A 5,878-nucleotide genomic window follows, 5' to 3' on the forward strand; every position below is an offset into this window, starting at 1 on the left:
CTAGAATCCCCTCCCCACCACCCCCACCACCCACCCCCCTTTGCACAAGACCTTGAGGACCAGTCGTGTGGGTGAGACGATAAACTGAGGTCCTCTGTTCATCATGAAACCGCAGCAACAAGACAGTTTTCCCTGGCAACATTTCGTAGAAAAAAAATCCGGTGTAATGTAAGATAAGATAAGATAAGATAAGAATAACTTTATTATCTCCAACTGGAGAAATTTGGTCAGGTGCATTATCACAACATAGACAGTAAACAACATGGGGACCATAACTGTAAAAGCCAACAACAGCCCCAACAAATATTACGAAGATACAAATGTAAAGAAAAAAAATATATCACATACATACATCCACACACTGCAGGTAATAACTAGTATTCTTAATGTAAAAACAGAAAGAATTAAGAAACATTATTTGAATATAATTATAAACATAGCCTACTATACTGCACATTGATTATAATAGACAGATAAGATAAGAATAAAGATGAATTGCGGAAAACCACAACCAGATAATCAGCACACACCCGCACCGCACCCCCACCCCCACCCCCACCCCCACCCCACACACGCGGATAACTTGATTAAACAAGAGTAATAAACATATGTTCTCAAATAAAAGCATTTCACATATTCGCTTTTAAAAACATTGCAATTACTTATTACATCGTACGTGTACGTGTGTGTGTGTCTGTGTGTGTGTGTGTGTGTGTGTCTGTGTGTGTGTGTGTGTGTCTATGTGTCTGTGTGTCTGTGTGTGTGTGTGTGTGTGTGTGTGTGTGTGTGTGTGTGTGTGTGTGTGTGTGTGACCGAAGCTTGATTGAATGACACAGGAAACTAATGACGATGCCTGAAAACAGCTGTTTTTCGGCTCTACCCAGGTAGGCAGCCTGTTGTGCAAATGACTCCCTGTTTGTAATGCGTTTAGAATTTTTTGTCTCTGACCAAGCACATGCGCTATATAAGTATCCATATGAATCAATCACTCAATCAATCAAAACATCGTTTGGAAGAAGGGGCAGTCGTAGGTTTGGGTGGGTTTTTTGGTTGGTTGGTTGGTTGGTTAACTGGTTGGTTGGTTGGGTTTTTGTTTGTTTGTTTGTTCTTTGTTGGGGTTTTTTGTTTGTTTGTTTGTTTGTTTTGTTTTTGGTGTGTGTGTGTGTGTTTCTAATGCACCTTTAGACCAAAACGCAAGCAAGAGAACAAACCCAAATACACACATCAATATTTTCATTCAACTTAAATCGTGCAGTCAAAAGAAATGAATTCTAATGATACTCACTCGAGGAAGATAATTAAAAAAAACCGTTATCCAAAAAGCGTATCCAACTGCCACAGGTTGAGCTACTGCTGTGCCGGGGTAGGGGAGGGGGGCGGTTGCGGTGTTTTCCTCTATTGTTCCGGCAAACGGTTTCAGAATAGTCGCTAGCTGGCAGTCCCAGACGAAACGAGGTCAACACTTGGGGAACAAGGTCTTTCACGGGCAGAAAAGCTAAACCTGGGATTACCAGGCTGCCCACACTTCACACAGGGCTTGGGGTTTGTTTTTCACGAGGCACCAACTTGCTGTGTTCCTTCCATTCACAACACTACGAGGGGACATCACAAAGTTGTCGGTCTCACCAAGAAAGCCTTGCTGGAGAAACTGCACACTTTCCTAGTTTTCAGCACAGTGTCTCCTGGCTGCGATGCTCTCTGTCCAGCCGTGCTGAATCACTGCTGTCCCCACGTGCAGGAAAGTCACTTCTCACCCTTCCAAAATGTCTCAACGGCATGAATGATGTCACCATCACTCCCAAAATGTCTCAACGGCATGAATGATGTCACCATCACTCCCAAAATGTCTCAACGGCATGAATGATGTCACCATCACTCCCAAAATGGCATCCATGAAGGTGGGATTTCAGTTTGGGGAACAGGAAGAAGTACAGAGTCAGATCTGGTGAGAAAGGGGGGCGGGGGTAGGGGGGGGGGGGGTCAAAAGTTGAAACCCACAGTTCGCAGCCTCATCCACTGCCAACCGCGCAGTGTGAACTGGTGCATTGTCCTGCAGCGAAAGGACCCCTGCTCGGAGCTTTGCTCGGTGTTTTTCTTTATGTCTTCTTTATGTTGGTGCAGTTCTGAGGCATAGTTGTCTACTGTGATGGTGTGGCCCTGCTGCAGGAAGTTAGTCATTGTGATTCCATGGCAATGCCATGACACAGAAGCCATGACCTTTCCAACAGATGCCTTCTGTTTGAATTTTTTGGGTAGGTAGAACCAAGGTGCTTCCATCGCTTGCTTTGCTTTTTTGATTCAGGCTCCAAGTGGCCAACCCACGTTTCATCTTGGGTGACAATCCCCCGAAAGAAATTAGCTGGGTCAGTCTGGAAATGAGCCAGAAGATCCCTTGAAGTTTCAAGTCTGGCCAGCTTCTGATCTGGCGTCAGATTCTGGGCACCCATCTTGCAGACAGATTACTCATCCCTAACATGTCATCAGTCAAAACTGTCTACACTGAACAATACCTGATGCCTATAGTGCTGACTGTTTGTGCATCAAGACAAACGTCTGTCATCCCAGACCATGTGGTGAATGGTTTCCACCTGGTCATCAGTGCCTGGTGAATGGTTTCCACCTGGTCATCAGTGCCTGGTGAATGGTTTCCACCTGGTCATCAGTGCCTGGTGAATGGTTTCCACCTGGTCATCAGTGCCTGGTGATTTGGGGTGGCCGGACCATGGGCCATGCTCTGTGCTCTGCCTGCCCCGTTTCAGGTCAGCAGCTCGCTTCCTCATTGAAGTCAGCAGCCTGTTTCCTGTTTCCTGATTGAAGTCAGCAGCCTGTTTCCTGTTTCCTGATTGAAGTCAGCAGCCTGTTTCCTGTTTCCTCATTGAAGTCAGCAGCCTGTTTCCTGTTTCCTCATTGAAGTCAGCAGACTGTTTCCTGTTTCCTGATTGAAGTCAGCAGCCTGTTTCCTGTTTCCTGATTGAAGTCTGCAGCCTGTTTCCTGTTTCCTGATTGAAGTCAGCAGCCTGTTTCCTGTTTCCTGATTGAAGTCAGCAGCCTGTTTCCTGTTTCCTGATTGAAGTCTGCAGCCTGTTTCCTCATTGAAGTCAGCAGACTGTTTCCTGTTTCCTGATTGAAGTCAGCAGCCTGTTTCCTGATTGAAGTCAGCAGCCTGTTTCCTCATTGAAGTCAGCAGCCTGTTTCCTGTTTCCTGATTGAAGTCAGCAGCCTGTTTCCTGTTTCCTGATTGAAGTCAGCAGCCTGTTTCCTGTTTCCTGATTGAAGTCAGCAGCCTGTTTCCTGATTGAAGTCAGCAGCCCGTTTCCTCATTGAAGTCTGCAGCCTGTTTCCTGTTTCCTGATTGAAGTCTGCAGCCTGTTTCCTGTTTCCTCATTGAAGTCAGCAGCCTGTTTCCTGTTTCCTGATTGAAGTCAGCAGCCCGTTTCCTGTTTCCTCATTGAAGTCAGCAGCCTGTTTCCTGTTTCCTCATTGAAGTCAACAGCCTGTTTCCTGATTGAAGTCAGCAGCCTGTAATTTTGTAACTTTGTGAATTCCCTTTTGTACAGTTGTGCTCAGATTTTACAGTCAGTGTCATTGCTTCAAGGCAGGACCGCTAACTGTTTGATCTCCCCTCGTAGCTAGTCCTGCAGGTCACAGTGTTACACGAACCTTTCGTTCCTTTCTTTCTGTTGTTTTTTTCACAGTCCATTATTCGCTTGAACTGATAAACAAATAACGACATCTGTGAAACGCTGTTGGTTGTGTTGTCATTGGTTGTAAAAGAACAAGCTATTGTTTGAGGCCAGTCAAGTGGAAAGAAATGATTGGAAATTCAAGTGAGACGAGAGAGAGAGAGAGAGAGAGAGAGAGAGAGAGATGCAAAATAACGTCCTGTAAAAAAAGAATAAAAAAAATTATTAAAGAAAGAAAGAAAGCTGTGAGTTCGTACTGACCGCATTTCGTGTGGCTATCGCAGTACGCGTGATACACAACCCAACCAGAACGAAGTGAAAATCATTCCAGATCGTGACCTGCCACACGTGCTCTATACACCATGCACTCACCACTGGTGTAGATATTAATCTGGAAGAAAAGTTATGATAACGGAAGCAATGATACACCCATGCACTCACCACTGGTGTAGATATTAATCTGGAAGAAAAGTTATGACAACGGAAGCAATGATACACCCATGCACTCACCACTGGTGTAGATATTAATCTGGGGAAAAAAACTTATGATAACGGAAGAAATGATATCAAATAACATCGTTTCGCGTCAGTAACAGCAGTAAAACTCAGTTTCTTGATTCCTCTGATATAATTTCCATCGGTCTTTGTTTGAAATGTCAAACTTCAGCTTCAAGTCAGCTTGAGAATGAAGAACCTCTCAGATTGGCCACTGGTCTTGTCACAGACTGTCAAGGCACTCCATCACACACACACACACACACACACACACACACACACACACAATGTATATATATATATATATATATACCCCACATACACACACGCGCGCGTACGCACATACATACATACATACATACATTAAAACAGATACAAGCAAATAGATGAAAAGACAAAGAAAGAAAAGAAAAAGAAAGACAAGAGCTAGATAAATACACCCAAGTTTACTGACTTCCAACATGCCTGGACAAATCACACACAGCCAAGTATACTCACTTCCAACATGCCTGGACAAATCACACACAGCCATGTATACTCACTTCCAACATGCCTGGACAAATCACACACCAAGTATACTCAATTCCAACATGCCTGGACAAACCACACACAGCCAAGTATACTCTCTTCAAACATGCATGGACAAATCACACACGGACAAAGGGTTTTATCTTAGCTGCCGGACGACGTAAAGCTTCAGGACAAGAACAGTTAACAGACGGTTTTTTCTGAAAGGAAAGTTGACAGATGGCTCCTGGGACGGCGTGACAGAATCGGTTAACAGTAAAATAGACTTCTTCTTTTTCGTCGTCGTCGTCTTCCTATTCTTATTCTTCTTTTCCTCCTCCTCCTCCTCCTCCTCCTCCTCTCCTCGTTCTTCTCCTCCTTCTTATTTCTTGGTTCGAGGGCTACAACTCCCACGTCCACTCCCACACACCAGTGGGCCTTTACTGACGTGTATGAGCGATTTTACCTCCGCTACCTGGAGCAGTCATACTCCGTTAAGGTGGGGGATCGGGGGATGGGGGGATCGGGGGGCGGGAGGGCGCATGCGCCGGCCTTGTATGTCCTTGTTTCCATAACCCGCCGAACGCTGACATGGATTACAAGATCTTTAACCTACGTGTTTGATCTTCCGCATGTCACGTGTACACACGAAGGGGGGTCAGGCACTAGCAGGTCTGCACATATGTTACCTGGGAGATCGAGAGAAAAAATCTCCACCCGTTACCAACCAGGCGCCATGACGTGACAGAGATTCGAACACTGGGCCCTCCGATTGAAAGTCCAACGCTTTAACCACACGGCTGTTGTGGCCATTAGATGCATTTCTGATCCAGTGATCCACAGTGGTCAGTTGGGGGTCCCGTTAATCAGCATGGTGTGTGTCCCTGAGGGAAGACATGTCAGTCCTGTGTTTAATCGGCATGGTGGTGTGTCCTTCAGGGAAGACACGTCAGTCCTGTGTTTAATCGGCATGGTGGTGTGTCCTTCAGGGAAGACATGTCAGTCCTGTGTTTAATCAGCATGGTGGTGTGTCCTTCAGGGAAGACATGTCAGTCCTGTGTTTAATCGGCATGGTGGTGTGTCCTTGAGGGAAGACACGTCAGTCCTATGTTTAATCGGCATGGTGGTGTGTCCCTGAGGGAAGACACTTCAGTCCTATGTTTAATCGGCATGGTGGTGTGTCCTTGAGGGAA

The sequence above is a fragment of the Babylonia areolata genome, chromosome 20, assembly GCF_041734735.1.
Source record: "Babylonia areolata isolate BAREFJ2019XMU chromosome 20, ASM4173473v1, whole genome shotgun sequence".
In the NCBI taxonomy this organism is placed as follows: domain Eukaryota; kingdom Metazoa; phylum Mollusca; class Gastropoda; order Neogastropoda; family Buccinidae; genus Babylonia; species Babylonia areolata.